The sequence below is a fragment of the Panthera pardus genome, unplaced genomic scaffold (genome assembly GCF_024362965.1).
Source record: "Panthera pardus isolate Hobbes unplaced genomic scaffold, ASM2436296v1 HiC_scaffold_26, whole genome shotgun sequence".
Taxonomy (NCBI): Eukaryota; Metazoa; Chordata; class Mammalia; order Carnivora; family Felidae; genus Panthera; species Panthera pardus.
The window spans coordinates 39454166-39475415 of NW_026526832.1; the positions used below are offsets into that span (position 1 = coordinate 39454166).

At 63.1% G+C, this 21250-nt stretch overlaps 1 long non-coding RNA gene across 1 annotated transcript; it reads left to right on the forward strand.

The window, feature by feature from the left end:
• Nucleotides 1–18907: 18907 nt before the first annotated feature.
• Nucleotides 18908–20911, forward strand: LOC109269340 (uncharacterized). The gene is made up of 2 exons (XR_002081036.2): nucleotides 18908–19722; nucleotides 20085–20911. It is a non-coding gene; the product is annotated as an uncharacterized LOC109269340 (long non-coding RNA).
• Nucleotides 20912–21250: the final 339 nt, after the last annotated feature.

Sequence of the window (21250 nt, forward strand, 5' to 3'; positions counted from 1 at the left end):
ACGCACTCTTCCTTCTCTCTGCCCGCTGGTGTCCTCCCGAACTGGCTGGCTTCCAGCCGCCCCCCTGCCCCACCCGCCCCGCTCTGCACTGGGTCCCCGCACCCCTTGCCCTCCGGCTGCGGTCCCGGCCACTCGCGGGCAGCACGGGTGGGCTCACAGCGGGAGAGGGGTGCGTGTCACATGTGACTCTGATATCCCTGCTGCCGTGCTTCCCGCCGCTGCCGCACGGCGCACTGGCCCTCCGCGTCTGGAGGCCGCGGTCCTGGGCGCCGAGGGCCGGGCTGGCTTCCTCGGGGTGAGGGGGCTTGCCTGGCCTTTTCCAGCTTCCGGCGGCCTCCTGCGCTCCTTGGCTTGTGGGCCCTCCCTCCCTTCGAAGCCAGCAGGGCCTTCAAATCTCCGTCCCGCCCTCTCCGCCCGTCACCTCTGCTCTCACCTCACACCTCCTCTTTTCACTCAGATCTGCTGCCCGCCTCCTCCAAGGACCTTGTGGTTGTGGCCGGGCCCCAGGTGATCCTGGACCTCCTTTCGTGTCACCATCCCTGACCCGATCACATCTGCAAAGTCCCTGTTGCCCCCAAGGTACCAAACTCACAAGCTCCGAGGACTCAGATGTGGACTGCGGGGTCCTTTGCTGAATTTGCAGCCCCGCCCGTCTGCTCTGGTGACAGTTCAGGTCCCCGCCCCCACTAGCCCGGGCACTTGACTCTCCCACTCCACCTGTGCCTCTGGATGGGATCCTCTCACTAAGGGCTCCTCAAATGACCCGTGTCTGGGACACAGGACACAGGACGGTCCTCGTGACGGCACACAGCAAGGCGCCCCCCCGACGGCATCCTCTTGTCTGAGTTCAGGCCCTGAGCTACGTCCTCCTGTCTTTTCCTGCTCAAAATTCCCCCGCAGGGATTCCCCCGGATGGCTGCCCACCTTTGCCCAAAATGCACGCTTGAGGAACTCAGAGACTATGGCAGAGACAGACGCCCCACACCAGTGGACAGAACCCTGAGGCGCTCTGGCCCTCCCTGCCCACCTGCTGACCTCACTTCCCCCCCCCCCCCCACCCCCAGGCCCTGCGAGACCACGACGGCACCGCCAGGCTGTGGTGTCTAATGGGCGATGTGCTCTGTCTCCTCATGAGAGAGCACTTGTGGTCCTGGGAGCAGGTGCCTGACTTGCCCGTCACTGGGTGCTGAGGCCACCTTGGGGCTGACACTCACACACGGGTGTGTCTGCCTCCTTCCTCCTTCCAGCACTCAGAGCATTTTGCCCCAATCAGTTATTCAGCAACCGCGGCATTTTCTAGGCGTCGCTGTGCCCAGTTGACTCCCTTGGACCAAGAAGCACGAGTGGGTGCTGTGCCCCCCGCACCTGCTGAGGGAGGCACCAAGCAGCTGCATAAAGGCTGGAGGGACGGACCTGAAAAGTACCGAAGGCTCCATTCTCCTAGGCGCGGCTCCTCGCAGGGCCCCTCCCCTTCTTCCCGCTCCTGCCTCGGGCTCTCGCTGCTGTCACCGCGCCTGTCTGTGGACGCCTGGGATCTGCTGCTCAGAAGAGACTGTGCGCAGGCCGGGAGGGGGTGCGTTTCCTGCACGAAGACCCGCATTGTGTGCTGGGGGGGGGGATTTCAGGGCAAACAGGATGGTGCACGGGAGTGATGGGGTGGGCGGCTTCCCCGGCGTGGAGGTCTGTCTGGACCCCTAGGGCCTCCCAAGGGCCTCGGCGCCTTCTTCCCACCTCCCCGGTCTCCAGGCCCCACATGAGGCTCCGGCGTCACATGAGGACGTCCTGGGTGGTGTCCACCCGCCTTCCACTCCTGGCGTTGGGAGTCACAGACGCTCAGAGGGGGGGCCGAGAGGTCAGCACGCTCAGGGTTGGTGTCCCGGCGGGGCCGGGGGCTCGGCGTGCTGAGAAGGGCCCACCAGCCCGTGGAGCCACCGAGGCTGGGGTTGGTCCCCACCTAGCAGTGCGCAGCCTCAGCCAGTCCTGTGACCTCTCCATCCTCCAGCCCCCTGACCTGCAGGGTGGGGACGTTGGACCCGGCTCTCCAGGTGCCCAGAGCAGAGCCCGACGCATGGGAATTACTCAAAACACACGTCGTTTCACTTCCATATAGGGTACCTGGGTTCAGTTTTGCTCCCTGGATAGGGTTACATTCACAGAAGAAGGGAGAGCCTGGGGAGGGAGGGAGGGATGGCCGTCTGGGTGGTCAAGGCAGCTTGCCCCCACCTGCCTGGACACGGCTCGCCAGATTCTCCTACGTGCAGGGTTCAGTAGTTGTGTGTGTGTGTGTGTGTGTGTGAGAGAGAGAGAGACAGAGAGAGAGAGAGAGAGTTGCACTTCTCAGAGAGGAGCAGATTTGGGGATTTTTTCCACCTAATTATTTCTGCACGGCCGCTGTGTTTCTCTGCTTCCGGCCTTGACCGCATCGTTCGGAGTGTCTTGGGATTGATCCCACCTCGGGCTGAGAAACCTCTGGGAGGAGCCAGTGGGAGCCACGTTAGCCTCCAGCATGGATGGAGGCTGACGTGCTGGGTTGAGGCCCAGCCAGGGAGGCCAGCCGCCCGCGTCCCCGCGGCTGGTGGCCGGCATCGTTCTCGAAGGCTGGGGCCCCGGGACACAGACGGCGAGAGAGCAGGGGCGCCTCCCCCACGCGCCCTCTCACCGTACTTTCTCAGCAGCCCCGTGAGGTGGGTGTCATCACCCGCCCTCTGCACTGAAGGTGAGCACGGGAGACGCGCGTCAGGGCAGGGCTGGCTGTGACTGGGCCCTGACTGCAGGCCGAGGGCCCCCTCCCCGGACGGCATCGGTGGGGAAGCTTCCGGGCCCGCTGTGCACAGAGAGGGGACCCGGGCACGCGCCACACGCCCAGGGCCCGCCGGCCTGTGAGCGCTCACCCTCCGCCCGCCCTGCTGTTCTGCTCCTTCTGGGGGGAGGGGGGCCGGGGCGTCTGCGGCGGGCAGCGGAGTCAGCTGGCAGCGCGGGGACCCCTCCGGCCGGTGCCGCGGCTGCGTCCTGATGCCAGGCTTGGCCGCACGCCGCCTGAGTGTCCTGGAAGGCTGGCGGCAGCCCCGCCTCTCGCGGGACGGTTAGAGGCGACTCGAAAGAGCGTGAACAGGAGCTTCTCTCCAGCTAGTGGCCCGGCAGGGGGTGCCATTAGCGTCTCTGGGCTGGGCGAGGGAGGTAGGTGTGGGCGACGTGGGTCCCTGCCTTCGGGGAGCTCACAGCCGGGGCAGACGGCCCCCCAGAACTGCCCCCGCCGCGCGGAGAACATGCCAGAGGAGGACCTGTGCTTCCGCAGCCGCCCAGGGGAGGTTCAGGTGCAGACTCAGTCGTCCGGGGCGCCCACGGCCATGCGGCAGGTGGCGGGAAGTCGGGATCCGGCCTGATGACCGGCTCCGGGTTTCACATCCGCCACCGGCTCGCTGCCTCCTTGGAGAAAAGCAGGCTGCCCGAGGGTGGAGGAAAGGGAGGGAGGGCTCGCCTGGGCTGACGTTTTCTTGTTTCCCTATTTTCTCAGTAAATGTGGCTCCGGGATAAGGAAAACGGGGCATGGCGGGGGGGGCTGTAATCCCAGAGCGACCTCTAGTTACCTCCATTGGTCCTGAGATACTTAACGTTCCTCTAAAAAGACGGCATCAGAAACATTCCATGTGCCGGCCATGTGCACCTGTGAAAAAGAAAACGTGCCTCTTGGACCTGAGGAGCCACCTTAACAGCAGTGTCCTTTTGGGTAAACCAGTGTCCTTTTGGGAAACTCGGCTGGGCCTCGGTGTAGTCGTGTGTCAGATGGGAGAGCCAGCGATATCCCTCCCTGCTGCACATCTCACCGGCCGTGAGGTGTGGGCCCAGCGGCCGGAAGGCGGTGCGGGTGTCCACAAGCCCTCCAGGGGCGCCCTGGCCAGCAGATGGCCGAGGCTCCCCGACACGGCCAGGGCCCCTCGGCTGTGCCCGGGCACGGCCGCCCTGGCTGTCCCGGGGGAGCACTACCCCTCGGTCGGCCCTTATTTCCAGGGAGGAAAGATTAGAGACAGCAGACGCCTCTAAGTGCAGCTGCGGGGTCCCACGTCTGCAGCTACTGGGCTGGCCTGTCCTAGCATTTGGGCATTTAATAATGCAGAGGAGAGGCTCTTGTCCTATTAATTATTAATCGCCCTTTTTGCATTTCTAAGGGCAGCAGGAGAGGAGCTCTAAGGCGGAAGCAAATGGAACTCAGGAGGAGCGGGGGAGGCAGCCGCCCTCCTCCGGGGCCCTCCACAGGGAGGCCTGTCAGCTCTTTCTGGTCAGGAGCCGGGCAGCTGACTCCGTGTGGCCTGCAGGCGTGTTCCTGCAGGTGCACGGGAGCCCCCCACCTCCACGGCCCTGGGACTGTCCGGCAGAAAGATCAGATGGGCTCCTCCCGCGCGTGTGAGGGCCCCTGCGTACGTGGAGACGGTGAAGCAATGTCCCATCAGCCAGGCTCGCCGCCCGTGGCCCTCTCTCCTGCCAGCCACTTCCTGGTCCCGCGCCCACACCCCCAGGAACCCGTGACAAGCGGACGAGCAGAGGCAGTTGGGGCCGGTGGGTGTCTCCTCTTGCTGGCAGTCAGCGTCCTTCCTGCCCTCGTATATTCCGCTATTATCTTACTAACTCGGCCCCCAGCCTTGGAAAAGAGAAGTAAAATCATAATAGTAAAAGGAGAGGAAAGGAAAAGACAGGAGAGGCGTGCTGTCTCCAGGGCACGTGTTTTGACCGTGTCCTTCCGAACACCGAGCGGGGGCGTCCCTGCGGCTCCTGTTGGAGCCTCCCCGGGGTGTGGGGCTGAAGGCAGGGCCACCAGGCAGGGCAGGGCTGGGGGAGGAAACCAGAGGCCAGCAAGCCCGGGGCGGGAGGAGCGGGGAGCTGTCTGTGGGGCACCGCATCCCCGGTGCCTCCCTGCCGCCCTGCCAGCTGGCAGCACTGAGTCCGGGAAGGGAAGGGGCTCTCGCTCCAGATGTGGGTGCCTGCGCTGCACAGGGCAGGGCCAGGTCCCTCCCCCTGCTCCCGAGTGCGTGCCACACACCCTGCAGCCCGGCCTTCGTCGGCCTCCTCCAGGAGCGCGGTGGGGCCCTAAGTCATCCTCCTGGGTGTCCCTGCGGCCCCACGGGGAATGCCAGCCCTCCAGGATCCAGGCCAGCCCGCTTTCCTGCCTCCTGTCCCCCCCCCCCCCCCCCCGGGGCCCAAGGGAGCTCTGCACTCATGACCTTGTCTCCCGGGTGTGCTGGGCCCAGTATTTGTGTGTGGAGGCCCCCTGGCTTCGAGGTCCTATTAGTCATGGAGACTCTGCCAGCGTTCCCCTCGGTGAGACCTCCTGACCCCCAGGCAGAGTTAGCCCACCGCGAGCCCGCAATCCAGTCAGTTCCACGCCTGACTCTGCTATGGTGAGTTTGGTTAGAATTTACCTAATCGTGCCCGCTGTCCTTGCAGGAGTCTGTGCCCCTGCAGGTGCCTCTGGTTCCTTTGTGCGGGGAGGGGGGGGGGACACGAGTACCCGAGTGGCCTGGGAGCCGTCCCTTACCTGTCAGGCGCCTGCACAAAGCGCAAGCTGCACACATCTCTGTGCTTCCCCGAGGTCAGATGGTGGCCTCGGGGCTCTCAGGGCCCAGTACACGGCGGGTGTGCAAGAGCCCGGCGCACAGTGGGTGTGCAAGAGCTGCTTCTGAACGAGCACAGCATGAGGGGCCCCTTCAAGTCTTGGCGGAAACACTTAGAGGTCTGGGAACTGCACTTTGGTTTTCTTCCGTTGTTTCTGGGGACATCTGCACACGATGATGAGCACGGGACCCCTCCCCCCCCCCCCAGGAATAACACGGGGACAGCACAGCCGCAGACGCCGCCACGTCCGTCTCCAGGTACAGGGGCCGTGGGAAGACACGGGCACACCTGCAGCGCCGATCTCCGCTTGCCCGTTTCCTTCGAGTGCCTGTGGGTCTGCAACACGGAGGGCGCTGTGGTCTGGTGCGAGCCCGGAACACCCCAGGTGGCTTTGGAGGGGCGGGCGTGGCAACACGGCCAGTGACTCCTTCTCCATCTTGTAGGGAGACGCTGCACGCAACCAGCGCCTTCCCTGTCTGCGCACATGTGTCTTGCTCCCGTCCTTGTGACTGTCGTGTACACACGCATACCCCGGAGAGGGAGAGAGACCAGGGACAGAGCGAGCGAGACCGGGGGACTTACTGTGAACGGCTGGCTCACAGACCGCTGACACTGCAGGGCGGGCACCAGGCGGGAGGGCAGGGCAGAGCCCCTGCGGTGGGGCCATCGGCGGCACGGCCCTCCCCTGTCTTCCAAACGCCGGCCTTCCTTGTCCCCCTGAGTCTTTCACATCAGGGACTCCTCCTGTTTCCCAGCTCCCCTGCGGCCCCACGTCCTCTGTCCCCCCGCTGTCCTCCGTCCACCCAGCAGGGCACGTCTAGGACCCGGCCTGGTCTGCCGTGGGCTCCGGGAAGCCGCCCGAACCTCGGCCTTCCCCACACTCGCCCCGGGGCCCTCCCGCCACCGCTGTCTGTGCTCCCACTGCAAACTGGGACGCTGGCAGGGTGCCAGACTCGGACAAGGCCCAGCAGAACCTGACGCTTCTCAGAGTTCCGCGGGAAGCGACGCTTGTTCCCTGGGCGATCCCTGACTCACGGTCTCTGGGGCGGGACAAGGACGCTCAGGTCCCAGAAGAAGCCCCAGCAGGAACGGTGGAAGGGCTGTGGTGGGAGCCAGATCTCGGCTGTCTTCTTCATTTTGTTCTTCCTCCTATTCTGTGGTTCTGACTGCTCCTCGTGGGACGCTGAGTCGTCTCTGGGCCGGGGGGCGGGTGCAGACGGGGCGCTCCCCGGGCCGCGGCCACCAGCCTTCCCACTTCCCCTCTTTCAGACAGACGTTGAGTTCATTTCCCTGCTCTGGTGTTTTCTCATTTTGTCTGATGTTCTTTGTCCTCAAGCACCAATGACCGTGGAAGGTGGCACAGAGACAGTGGTGCGTCCCCCACACCCCCCAGACCCCCCCGGTTACCTCCCTTCAGGATGCGTTCCCAGGAGGGCGACCCTCAGGGCAAAAGGGGCCCGGAGGCCAGTCCTGCCGTCCAACAGCCCACCCGGAAAGTGCATGGATTTAGCAGCAGGTGCACGCGAGGGCTGCTTTTCCTTTCTGGGCCGAGAGCGGGTTCTACTCTCCAGGCAGAGCACGATACCAGTGTTTCAACCGGTGCACCTCGCTGTGGGGCATCAGAGGCACAGACTGAGTGCAGCGAGACCGCGGCCTGTGCCGTGGGCCACGACGCCGATGCCCGAACGGTGCGTCGGTGAACTTCCTTCCACCGGCAGCCCACCCGAGCGCGGGTGTTGCAGGCAGATGTGTGTAGGCCTATCGTGTAGATGTTTGGTGGCCATGAGAACCAAAGACGGTGCACAAAGTGCCACCAAAGCGGAGAATCAGCAGGACCTGTCCCTGAGGACTTTCTGTGGCCACTGAGCCCTCCCGGGTGGCAGGTGGGGCCACACGGGGAAGGAGTTCTGGAGTCACAGGGAATCCCGGGAGCCCCCAAAGCCGACGAAAGTGGGTTTACTTTTGGCAGGTGAAGAGAGGTCAAGGGTGAGGCGGACGAAGCCCGGCTCTGGTGGGAGGCTGCGCCCGGCTCTCCTTTCTGGCAGCAGGGGTGCAGGAGTCCAGAAGGCCCCGGGAGGAGAGTGGCCAGGGAGGAGGCGAAAGGCTGCTCCGGCCTCGCCCCGCAGGCCAGGCTGGGCCACCTCGCGGGTCCCCGTGGCCGCGGAGCAGCGCTCTGAGCAGACTGCAGTGGGATTTCCCCGGACGCCTCACGGACGTGTTTGAGTCCCGGTGCCGTCTTCCCCCCCATCTCCTCTCTGTTTCTCTTACATAATCTGTCCCTCGGGGACACACGTGTGGGAGGCAGGGGAAGAAGTCCTGCTTTCAAACTGGAGGCGGAGTTGGAGGAAGCCTCAAGGACAGCGACCTTGGCAGGAAAATCTCCAAAGAGCCCGAATGTGCACAGCAGTTACGCAGCGGATAACCGGATCAAATCACAGGAGTCTGGCCGTCAGAGCATCTTTCCTGCGTGCCCGGCCCACACTGGCTGCCTTACTGGTCCGTTTCCCCACCGGCAGCCACGGTCCGAGGGATACGGACGCTGGAGTCCAGAGCTCCACGTTTTCTCCTCTCCACCCTGGTCCCGCCTGGGAGAGGAAGGTCAGCGTTTTGGTTTGTAGGGAAAGAAATTCCGGTCCAGCAGGATAGCGTCACTGTCCCGAGTGGACAGACCTATATCTGGGAAGGAAGGTCGACACAGGCAGGTGTCCAATCCCCAAAGCCCTAAGCGTCTATCGCACGGCTTCAGGGTCCAACCGTCTTCTCGAGGGTGTTTCTGAGATGAGGCAGCAGATGCTCAGAGACATAAATATGGATCACTCACCGTGCGAGCTGAGCTCCACCTGAGTCTCTGCTCCACATACCTGCGTGGGCGGCTTCTGTCCGCCAAGAACGGGGCTGCTGTCCCAGCCTGGAGGCACTGGACGCACCCCTCGGCCAAGGGAGGCATCGCTTCCACACAACGTTGGAAAAGGACTTTGACAGAAGGCGTCCCAGGCAGGCCCCGTGGCACCTGCCTGTCTGAGGTCAGACACGAAAGGACTCTGAGATCAGGGAGCATGTCGTCCTCGGCTGTTGTTAGGGCAACGCATCCCACAAACGTTTATTGAGCTCCTAATCCAGGACGCCCCGGAACCAGCAGCTGTGGGCGCCGAGGACGGGCACAGACACACGCCTGCCCGCCTGCCAGGGGGCCTTGGGGACGCTGGCTCTTGAGCCACGTCAGGAGGGGTGGGTCAGACCAGAAAAGGGAGTCACTATCTCCTGGAGCGACGCGGGAGGACAGGAATGAAAACCCGCCAGGGAGGCCTCAGGACAGACCTGCTCCCGCGGTGCTCACACACAAACTGTAAACAGTGGAGCCCAATGTATGGCATTGAGCGGGTGGGGCCCTTGCTGTCGTGTGGGTGGGGGCCCTGGAGCCCTGCCCAGGCCCTGAGGCCCCTGCAGCACCATCCTTCCTGGGAGTCCTGTCCCCGCTTTTTACAGGGGAAGTGGCCTCGCTCACATGCACGATGCGTTATCCGGGATGGAGCTCAGGCTTCCTGACCGAGAGCCCTTATCGTGGGGCCTCTGTGGTTCTCCTGCAGGGGACTGGGGCTCGTGGGGGCAGCACGTCCCCCGCGGTGCCCTGTCCCGCCTCGGCCCTCCGCGCTCCTCGAGTGGGCAGCTGGGAGGCGAGAGGCTTTAGGGCCGGGCCTCCCTCCATCTGTCGGTGCTATAGCTGGGCTGAGCCAGGACACCCAGGCTCCCGGAGAGAGCAGCCTGCTCGGGGGTGACCCGGGGCAAACAGCAGGGGCTTGCTTCCAGAGGGGGACTCGGCCGAGGGGGGAGCACAGCCTCAGGATGTCAGGATTGCCTCAGGGCAAGGAGGGCTGGTCCCGCATGGCTCCCGGCACCTGAGCCCCCACCAGCCACTGCTGACCACGCGGACTCCCTTCCTTCCGTGGCCCCTGTGCCAGGCATCCACGGGCTGCGTCACTTAACCCTCAAGTGCCGGAGGGAGACGCTCTGCCAGGCCGGGCCTCGGTGGCTCCGAGTCGGGCTGGGAGGAGGTCCGTCTGACCCTCTTGCTGCAGGACCATGCAGGCTCCTTCCTCTGGCTGGACAGAGCGCGTCTTCTTCCCTGAGAGAAAACGAGGGTCTGACATCCCAGGACACAGACAGGATGCCATTCCTAACCCACGGCAGCCTCTGGGTGGGCTTTTCTCTGCATGGGGCGGTGGGTGAAGGAGGAGGGCGTGTGCGGGTCATGGCGCCCTGATCGGGTGGGCAACCTGGGCCACTGGAGGCTCTGCTGGGGCCAGCGGGGCTGGAGAGGGCGCCACGGTCTTGGGGTTTTCGGGCGGCTGGCAGAGGTCCCTGGGGAGGGCTCCCGTCCACACCCAGGTGGCCGGGGCCACCACCTCCCCGCAGTGGGCCATCAGGGCTGAGGTCCGGCAGGCCGGCCGTCCCACTCTTGGCCGGGGGCTGCACTCCTGCTCCTTCGCCCATCACCCTGCTGCAGGGTTTGCTGTGTCCCTCTCCGGGGGTGCCCTGAGCAGACGGCTGTGCCCTGGAAGTAAAGGGAAGAGCTGAGGCCCCCCACGTGCACTGGCTGCGGCAGGGGCTGGGGGCCGGATGCCCTTTTTCTCTGGCTCTCGGAGCGGTCCCTCCCTGTCAGCACAGGTGTCCCATGGGTTATTGGCAGGACTGACCCGGGACCCGCGGCAGAGGGACGCCCTGTTGCTCTCCAAGCCAGGCTGCACCCGGGCCCCTGGACACCTCGAGGTGCCTGCCTGAGCCCTTACACAGCGCGTGCGAGGGAAATTGACTCAGGGTCCTACCTCCAGTCCTGGAGCATCGGGGGGCAGCTTGACCGGCCAGACAGTTCACGGAAGCTAGTTCCCGCCTCTAGGGTGGCTCAGGTGGGACAAAGCAGAAAGAAAGGCTGGGGCCGTTTTACTGCTTCTATAAGAAGGATAGAAGGAGGGGGAGTTTCAGGCCCGGCGGCTAGAAGAACACTTATGTAGCAATTCTGAAATGTAAGTGGCCCTTTATGCACTGAATCGCAGGAAAACAGCAGCCCCGTCCTGTCCACACACGTTGGGGAAGGAGATGATGAGGGCTGGCCAGGCTGTGAGCTGGTTTCCTGGGGCCGTCAGAACACGTCCTGTGGATGTGCAGTTTACGCGACACTAACGTGCCGGGCACGTGCTGGGGGCTGGAGGTCGGGGACTGGGGCACTGCGGGGCGGGGGAGGGGGTCTGGGTCCTCTGTGGCCTCCCTCCCCGGCGGGCACACTCTGTCCTTTCCCGGTGTTTCCATGCGGTCCCTCTGCGTGTGCCTGTGTTCTACCCCCGCTCTAACAAGGTCACCAGCTAGATAGGATCGGGGCCACCCTAGTGACCTCATTTAACCTCTGTCTCCCGTCTAAAGACGCCGTCTGCAAATACAGTCCCAGTCACAAGTGCTGGCTCGAACAAGGGAGCCCGGGGGCGGGGGGGGGGGGGCGCCGCTCAGCCGCAGGAGCCCGTGGCGCTGTCCCAGGGCGGTGCCCGCCTCTCGCCTGGAGAACAAGAAGGGGTTCCCTGCACACCATGCTCTCCTGGGAGAGCGCGGTTCTGGGTCAGAGGATGGAACGCCAACAGACCTTGCAAGGGGAGGCGCAGGCAGGAAAGGTGAGTGTGTGCGAAGCCCTCACAGCCCCCAGTAGACGCCCGGGCGGGGACGAGGAGGCACAAATGAGGCAGCCAGTGCGTGGTCTGCACGCCCTACATGCGTCTCTCCCGCGGATGTCATCGAGTCGTGCCGGGCTGGTGGCTCCTGGGGCTGTCGGCCAGAGGAGCCGTGGTGCGGGCAGGGCCTGGCGGCTTCGCGGTCACAGTGGACGAACCGGCACAGGCACCTGGCGACACCCGCTCCCTGTCCCTTCCTGGGAGGGCGGCCAGCCACCCCCCCCCCGGGCAGTTTCTGAAGCGTCAGCGCCCGTCTCTGCTGCTGCAGTGGCTTCTGCGTGACCGTAGCGTCCTCTTGGGAGGCCGTCAGGGTCCCAGGCACGCTGCTTGGGCCGCACCCGCTGGCACCAACCACAAAGCCATCCGCCCATGGCATTTCAAGCCTTTGCCTAAACGGTGGCGGGAGAAGCTGAGCCGGGTGCAAACAGTGCCCAAGGTGAAAGTGCCTTTGGGGGAGGAGTGGGAGTCAGAAGGCAGACCGCAGGAGAGGGAGCCTGCAGTCAGGACGAACCTGGCCTGTGCGGGGCAGAACGACCCGTGCAGCTGGAGCCCGGCCAGCCATGCTTGGCGCCCCTGGGCTCCCGCCTGCCCGGCCCCGCTTGCGGGAGATGTGGGGGGACGCTCCCGAAAGGGGCGCGGGGGCCACGGAGGGTGGGATGCGGGGACCATGCGCCCGAGAGGGATGTGCCTCTGGGTCCTCCTGAGATCAGTGGAGACAGCGTGGGCACCCCACGTCTGGCCCCTCTGCACGGGGCCCAGGTGCTGGGCTTGAGAGTGCAACAGTGTGCCCGCTAGAGCACCGGCCAGAACAGGAGGAGCCCCGGGGTCACCCCCAACTTCGCCGGATCGGGAGCCCAGGCGGGAGTGTGCTTTCGAGGCAAGGTTACGGAGGATCTCCGAGGCCAGGCCTGCAAGACATCCCTTCCCCGAGCGCTGGTCGGAGGGGCTGGAGCCCAGAAGGGACACGTCCGGCCTGGCCTGCCTCTGAGCGCCCTGCCCCGCCTGAGGAGGAACGTCGATTATGCAGGAGCCCAGGAGGCTGGAGATGTCACCCCAGGGAGCCCGACGGGCAGGAGACCGTGTCCCGGAACACAGAAATGGTCGGCAGGGCTCCGTGCCAAGTCGCGTGCCCTGGGATGGTCGCCATGGGCAGGACTGGCCGGCCCCTGCCCCCCAGCCCCACCTAGCTGGTGTCACCAGGGAAATCAGGTGACATCAGTTTTGCATCAGTTGTGTTCAGAGGCAATTAATTCCCTTCTCCAAACGCTATGGAGACGGGTCACACGGGGTCCTGGTGAGGCCTCTGCCCTACGCAGGGCACCGCCCACCCCCGGGCTCAGTCCACCGGCGGCCGTGTTGATTCCAGCATCACCGCATGGGACACGCAGACGGGAGACCCACCCGGCGGTGGACCACACAGTGGGGTCACAGGCACTGTCAGCACGTCCTCACGCCTGATCCGGAGGTCACGGGGCGAGGCGGGGGAGTGGCCGGGAAGCAGGTGGTGAGTGGCCCCGGCCGGCGGGACGGCTTCCCTGGGGAGGCCGCGGTATTTCCCGGGCCGCGGGAGCAGACGAGGCAAAGACAGGACATGAGCCAGGGAGCCACTCCATGCCGCCAGGGGGACGTCCGATGGTCCACCCGCGCCGTCTCTGGCTTATGGCGAGGCCCGGGCAACGGAGGGAGGGCGTGCGGCCTGGGGGCGGTGGGGCATATCCGGAAGCAGCCTCGGATGTCCCCCATTCTCCCTGCGCTGTTCCGACGGGGACACCCTGTTCCGCGAGACCCCAGTGTACCGTCTTCAGGGACCGCGTGGAGAACGTCCACCCGAAGGCCACCAGCTTCACGCGCAGAGGAAGTCTTTGTCTAGACAGCGCCTCGCCTTTTTTCACTCCAAGAGGGGAGGCTCCGGAACCTGAACGTGAATGCAGCAGGAGAAAGTGCGGCACCGACCCAGCGGCCCGCTGGGAGAGGCTGTGCCGCGTGTGGTCGCCACGGGGCCAGCCACAAGCACTGTCCTGAGGGAGGCCTGTGCTCCTTCGTGTCTCCGTCTACACAGAGGGGCCGAGAGGGCGAAAGTTGGGGAGGGGGGCTCCACCCCACGGAAGGGCAGGATGAAGAATCTCCCCAGGCCGGGACAGGCACCCGGCAGGGGCGGAAGCCCTCTGACCTGGGGCTGGGGGTGTTTGTACGTGAGGGCTGCTGATGAGAGGGCTTCTCGGAGGAGGGGATGGGGTGAGGAACACTTGGTAAAGCTGTTCTCGGCTGTCGAGCTGCCTGCCTGTGGTGATGTGTCAGCCAGACGGGGCCGCAGGTGCCCAGATACCTGCCCAGACGGTACCCTGGGGGTCTGGGAGGGCACCTCTGGAGAAGAGTGAGATTTGTTTGTTTGTTTTTAATGTGAAATTTATTGTCAAATCGGTTTCCATACAACACCCAGTGCTCATTCCAACAGGTGCCCTCCTCAATACCCATCCCCCCCACCCTTCCCTCCCTCCCGCCCCCCATCAACCCTCAGTTTGTTCTTAGTTTTTAAGAGTCTCTTATGGTTCGCCTCCCTCCCTCTCTGTAACTTTTTTTCCCCTCCCCCTCCTCCATGGTCTTCTGTTAAGTTTCTCAAGATCCACATATGAGTGAAAACATATGATATCTGTCCTTCTCTGCCTGACTTATTTCACTTGGCATAATACCCTCCAGTTCCATCCACGTTGCTGCAAATGGCCAGATTTCATTCTTTCTCATTCCCGAGTAGTGTTCCATTGTATACATAAACCACATCTTCTTTATCCGTTCGTCAGTTGATGGACGTTTAGGCTCTTTCCGTACTCTGGCTATTGGTGAAAGTGCTGCTATAAACATTGGGTTCAAGTGCCCCTCTGCATCAGCACTCCTGTATCCCTCGGGTCAATTCCTAGCAGTGCTATTGCTGGGTCACAGGGTAGATCTGTTTTTAATTTTTTGAGGAACCTGGAGGATAGTGATATCTGAGTTACAGGCAAGTAAAGCACAGGGCCCTCCCGGCATGGGTGGGCCTCACCCGATCCGTTGAAGGCCCGATGGGAACAGAACACTGACCCAAGGGCGGGTGAGGAGCGCTTCTCGGCCGGCCCGTCTTCGAGGAGGGGCACGTCTTCCGTTCAGAGAATGCAGATTGGCCACGGGCTCTCCTGGGTCTCCAGCTTGCTGACTGCAAATCTGGGCCTCCTCGGCCTCCATAACCTGGGAGTCAGTTCCTGATAATCCCTCTGTGTATGGATGCACGCACACACACACGCGCGCACACACGCGCACACGTGCACATGCACATGCACATGCCTCCTATTGGGTCTGCTTCTCCAGACACTACTGCTGTCTAACAAACCACCCCACAGTTAGTGGCTTCAAACAACCCACACTTCTTGTCTCACAGCGTCCATGGCTCTTAGCTGGGGCTCCTGCTCAGGGTCTCAGAGCTGCAGTCAAGACCTGGCCAGGCTGCATTTCCTTTGGGAGCTCATCTGTGCGCGAGCCCACTCCCAAGGACGCTCAGCGTGCTGGCAGAGTCCCTCTCCTTGTGTCTGAGGGGCAGTAACCCAGCTTCTGGCTGTCAGCTGGAAGCCATCCTCTGCGATCAGACGTACTCTGCGGCTCCCAGAAGTTGTCTACTGCCACTAGAGGTCATTTGCAGCCGTTAGACATCATGCATAGCTCCTAGAGGTCATTGTGGCTCCTAGGGGTCAACCATGGCTCCTGGACATCATCATAGCTCTTAAAGGTCACTGTGGCTCTTAGAGACCATTTGTGGCCACTAGAGATCACCCACAGCTCCTAGAGGTCATGGAACTTCTAGAGGTCATCCATAGCTCCTAGGGATGGTCCTAACTCCTAGGGGCAGTCCTCAGCTCCTAGTGGTTGTTCCCAGCTCCTAGGGTTTGTCCCCAGCTCCTAGGGTTTGTCCCCAAATCCTAGGGTTTGTCCCCAGCTCCTAGGGGCCGTCCCCAGCTCCTCACCATGTGGACTCTCCCCACAATTCAGCAAGCGGCAGGGTCACCTGCAGAGCACCCGCCAAAAAGAAGCCTCACACAGGTGCTGTGGTCGCAGAAGCTTCTCCCCCATCGTGGCACGGTCTGTTGGTTAGAGAGGTCACAGGTCCCTCCACACTCCCAGAAGAGGGGCCTCCCAGGACATGTCTGTCCACCGATGACACAAAGTGTCCATCTGTAGGATGTACAGTCCTGAGGGTCACCTGGGGTCACCCAGGTCACATGATTATGTTTTAAGTTGCAATAATATATTTCAAGACTTGAGTTTCTCTTGAGTTTGACTCCTAAAAAATTTAATCTCCTCTCACCTCAACGGTTTATTCTTGTCAACTGTGTTGCTTTAATTTTCTGACACTTGTCCCATGGTGCTTCCTCATCCCTCAGGTCAGAAATTTTCCCAGAGATCCTTCTGTGGGCTCTGCCCTCCCACGCTCCTGCCCTGGCGATGACAGCATCCGCGCCACACGCTCCCCGAGTTCTGTGTCCCAAGCGGGAAGCAGGGCCTCCTCCGGCGGGTGTCCTGGGGGACCAGGCCCGGGGGCTTGAGTGGTCAGGACAGCACGAGCCACGAGCGCTCGGCCGTGGCTGGCGTGGACTCCATACCAAACGGCATCATCAGAAACGCACGTGCACGTGGACGTGCAGAGTAGACCCGTAGGGACGGTCTGTCACTCTCTCTGCTCTGGGCGGCCCCCTTCCTGGCCAGTCCCCTCCCAGGTGCCACGCTGTCCCCTCATGTGCCACCACAGCTCGTGCCGGGCCCCGTGGCGGGAGGGTTTCCGTGTACTCGCTCTCCCACGTGAACAGCACCTGAGACCAGAACTGGCCCCAGGCCCCAAGAGCTGCTCTCCTTCTTTATCCGGAAGGGACCCTGCCCTCTGCCCACCTGGTCTGGCCCCAGGGCCTCCCCCGGGGCTGCCTGACTCCCTCCCGCGCTTTGCTGAGCTCACTGATGTGCGGGATGACGGTGAAGGCAGCAGGGCGCCCCCCGGCGGACATGCCCCCTCACCGGGTGAGGCGGTGACCCCCATGTCCTACTCTCCAGCTCCGGGGGGTCTCCTGTGACCTCCAGCTCCCCCACTCGCTGCGCCCCTGGGCTGCATCATAACGTCTTCGTGTGAATCTCCTCTTGCGATCAGACGGCTTGGCTGACAACCTCCTTCGCCTGTGTATCTGTGTTTATACTCCCGTCACTCTGTCGGGGTGAATTCGTACAACTGGCAGGTGCTGCTTTCCTTGCACTCGCCTGTTTCTGGGGGGCCCCTGCCCCCAAGCCCCGGCTCCGCGGCTCCGTCCCGTTCACTTCCAGCCCCCGCCTCAGGCCTCCCCTGATCCCCGCGGGAAGGGGTCTTGCTCCTCGGCGGGTCCACGACCACACGTTGGACACTCACGTCCTGTGTCGCTTTGACCTTGCACCACGGTGGTTTCCACCTGCACCAGCTTCCCTGACACGGTCCCAGCTCACGTTCGGCTTCGCGTGCCCGCACGGGTCAGCAAGGGGAACCTGTCGCCGGGTGAGAAGCTGTGTTCCAGCCTCCGACCCCCACGGCGGCCGGCCGGCGCCTGGCAGTGTGACCCTAGGTTTCCCCAGGTGGAAAATGGGACCTAACACCTGCTTCGAGAGTGGCGAGCTCCGTTGCAAGAAACCGCCAGCACAGTGTCCGGCACGTTGTGAGAATCCAGGAAATACAGCCACTGCCCCCGTTGTCATTGGCAGTAGTAGGGACAGACGTTGGTTAAGTGACTGAGTGCGAAGAAACTCCTTAAGGAAGGAGAACTGCAAACGAAGAGAGAACAAACCAAACCCCAGCTCTTAGAAAGGTCTGTGTTCCCAAGGCAGCCGCGTCCTCTGCCAGCCCCCTGGGGAGTCCGTCACAAGGTCCCTCGTCGTTGCTGCTCCCCTAAGAAGGAGCGCGAGTCCAAGGCTTTCGGGGGCAGTGGTTAGAGATTTTAGGGTCTCAAAAATAAGAATTAGAAATTTCCCAAAATTTTAAGTGGAGAAGGAGGTATCTCTCTGTGGGTTTCGGTTCAAGTCTGGGCCGGAACGGGACTGATTCACCTGCATTTTCTCGGGACCGTCCCCTTCAGTGCGCGCAGTGGCACGGCTGATGTACACGCGGTCACGCAGCCGTGCTTACGGGGCTGCTTCTCCCCGCCCAGGGGGTCCCCACGTGCGTCCACACCGCGTTCACGACCCGCGCGAAGCCCCAGCCGGCCTCCATCTTCTCACCTCTGCGTCCGGAGCGTCCGCACCCCCTCTCCGTTCCGCATTCCCTCCCCGTTTTCAGAGCCCGAGCCCGGGGCCGGGAGACAGGACCCTGAGGTGCAAGCGGCCTCCAGAAAAGCCGCAGGGCTTACCGGCCAGGCCTTCCCTGGCTTGACTCGCTGAGGCTGCTGATGAGGGTGTGAGACATTCAAGGGCAGGGTCTGCACTTCGCATTCCCAAATTTATTACGGAGGTGGCAGGGGTTGGTGTGCGTGACTCCTCGCACATCTCCAGAAATGAATTTCCTGACATTTTGCTCTTAAACAAAATGTATATGTGTTACCCGTCAAAAGCAGGTGATTTGTACGTTCTGAGATTCACGGGTTCTAGGAGCTGATCTTCAGCAATAATGCTTGATGGGCCATTAGAGACAAGATTTACTTGGTATTTGTCCTTTTTCCAAATCTGCACATTTATTTAAAACAGCGTCCCGGGCTCTCGGTTGAGGAATGGTCTCAGACCCAGCTGCCGCACACCGGGGCCCCTGCCAAACACCGATAGTTCACAAGGTGAGGGGACCCAGGGGAGGGAAACGAGTGGAGCGAGAGGTGGGCGAGGGGCCCGTGGCGTTCTGCCGTGCAGAACGTGGTGCGAACACACAGAAAGCAGGCGGAGGAGAGAAAAGGGGGCAAAACTTCGCGTCCCTCAGTTTGCAGAGCTGTTTCCTCAGTCCGTCCTCCCCCAGCTGGTGAGTCGCGGGGCGGGCTGCATCCGGTCCAGCGGGACGAAGAAGGAAGCGGGATGAGCGAGGTGTGGTCTAGAGCCCCGTGGACGTGGGCCGGTGGTGACCTTTGAGTCCCACGTGGTCCCCAGTCCCTCTGGGAGCCAGCAGGGAGCCAGTTTGTCCTCCGGGCCATATGCACGCTGGTAAGTGGGGACTTCCACACCAGGAGAGTGCAGTCTGACGGTCTGGCTGCAGGCTGAGGTCAGAGCCATGACTTAGTGGCTGGAGGCCCGCCTCTGAGCTGGGCTCTGCTCTGCTAACCCCCAAGTCCCCTCGCTGCTCTGATTCTGTTCTCGTTCCCAGAAGGAAGGGGCTGGGCCAGTCGGCGCCCGAGGGCCTCACAGGCCATGGAAACTTCTGATTTGTCCTTCCCCCCACCGGCCTCTCCTCCTGGTGCACACACGTCCCCAGCTTGGGGACAGCTGGCTGCCCTGGTTTCCCCTCCTCCCTGCCCGTTCCTCACCCTCCACCGGCCTCTCCTCACCTCTGGGACTAGCGCTTTGGCCGGCCGGGCCCCCCCCACCCCGTCTCCCCGGTTGCGGTGTCGCTCAGACGGGGGCTCACAGGCCCTCCCTCCGGCTCACGTCCAGCCCGAACCCACCTACCCTCTGTGTATGCTACCACCTGTCCCAGAGCCCTTGGCTTTGTGCCGGGAACCGAGCTCCCGACCTTCCCGCCCCCCCGGTGGGGCCGCCTCATCCTTCTGGAGCCTCAGCCCCTGCGCTGACCCCGACTCCTCTCTGTCTGTCACACGGAACCCGGCGGGACGGGCTTCACCCCATGACCACCCTGGCCGGCTGGGCCCACCGCTGCCTCCGGCCGCATCCCCTTCCACCGTGCTCTGCGCTGCACACGGCAGAGGGAGTCTCCCCGAAAAGGGGAGTCGGTGATACATCGATGCTCCACGTCCCCAGGTGGTCTGCACTTGGTGTCAACACCCAGCCCCTTGGAGTGGCCCGGAGCCCCTAACGCTGCGGCCCCCCTTCCTCCCTGACCCCGCCCCCGAGTCGCGCCCGGGGCCCACCTTCGGGGCGTCCGCGTGCCTGGCCATCTGCGGGTAGCCCCGCCCCCAGATGTGTCCGCAGCTCTATCCCCCGCCCCCCAGGCTTCCCCCCGGGGGACACTGCCGGTGCCCGTTCCGGCGGGTCTCACACCTCAGGCCGCCCCGTGCACCCCTGGTCCTCACCCCTCTACAGCGTCTCCACAGCACGCGTTACCTCGGCACAAACACTGTAGTTTTCCCGTTCGTCTGGTCTGTGCTATGTATCACAAACCACACAGGGCGGAGTCTTGTCGTGACCACTCACGAATCAGACACGAGGAAAATATCCCGGGCTCTTGGGTTGGCTGGTGACGTCGGGTGTGGTGACGGGGCAGCGACCGCAGCAGGTGACAGGTGCTTGGGGGTGCGGCCGGGGCGGTACTGGGGACAGATCATCTCCGTGCACCAATGACGGCAGGAGGCCGTGGCGGACAGAGGGGGACAGACCTAAAACCCCTTTATAAGGGGGCCGACCGCCAAGGGCCTGCTGTCCTGGGCAGCTGGCCATGTGGCAGGGAACCCCAGGGAGGGTTTGGGGAGATGCTCACCAGGGTGGAGAGGCCCCTTCCAGCGGGCAGGTCTGGAGGAGGCTGATCTCCACCCTGCTTGCCCGGCAGGATTCTGCTCCGCCCTTCCCGCTGCCTCTCGCAAACCCCCTCTCCATCCTCTCTCCTTCTCACATGTTGTGCTTGGATTTTTAAATCTGCAGGAGGATGAGGTGTAACAGCTGTCTCCTCAAAGGCTTGCTGTGGATATTGTACGAGGTCACCGGCGAAGTGGGCGGAGGGCTGCCCACGGCCAGTGCCCAGTGAGGGTCGGTGCTCACGTTATCCGGGAACCGGGGTGTGAATCGCTGGGATTAACTCAGAGCCACAAGCAGATGCTACTGAAGGTCACGGTTGGTACGCAGCATCCGCGGGTGGGAACAGCAGCCCAGGCCCTGAGGGCTGGGAGCTGTGGGGAGTCGAGGCCCCAAAAGGCAGGACGGGCAGAGTGTGGCTGGTGAACAGACACTGCTTGCTGGGCAGACCTCTGGCCTCGGGGCCTGACACGGAGGCCCCTGGAGAAGGAGCGGTGGCCGATGCCTTCGGCTCTCTAGGGTCACTGGTGCGGCTTGAAGATCTGTGTCCTCCTGAGGGCAAGGGTACCTTCTTTTGGGCAAATCCAGATTCCTCTGAGCAAATCCGGTGGTGTTCCTTCCCTGAAGGACGCAAAACCTCAGTGTGGACAGCGACCCAGGAAGCCCCTCGGTCGCTTCTCTGGCCCCTCCCCTTGCGTGGCGTCCATCCGGAGGACAGTTCCCATGGGGAAGAGAAACCACCCAGAGGGGGCTCAGGTCACAGATTGAGGCTGGCCTGCACTTGGGGCCACTTGCCGGTCAGCTGCACGGAGACACCTCCTCCCTCACTTCTGGGGCGGTGACAGCCCCCAGCGCTCACTGGCCTCCCTCCCGGAGGACGACGAGTGTCCGTATCCAGCGGCAGCTGCAGGCGCTAATAAAGCAATCCGAGGTGACCCGGATCTTGGTCCTTTGAAGACTTGGTGTGTTTCCTTGTGTGTTTGTTTTAAAGTTTATTTTTATTTATTTTGAGAGACAGCTGGACAGCAAGCAGGGGAGGGGCAGAGAGAGAGACAGAGAGAGAGAGAGAATCCCAAGCAGACTTCGTGGTCAGCATAGAGCCCGACGTGGGGCTCGATCCCAAGGACCGTGAGATCGTGACCTGAGCCGAAATCAAGAGTCAGACGCCTAACTGACTGAGCCCCCCAGGCGCCCCTGAAGGCGTGGTTTTCGAACTGCCTTGAGGTTCCGGGCGCTGCCTGCTGTGGTCTGACTTAGGTAGGGCCCACACTCTCCCTTAATTCACTGGACGTCCG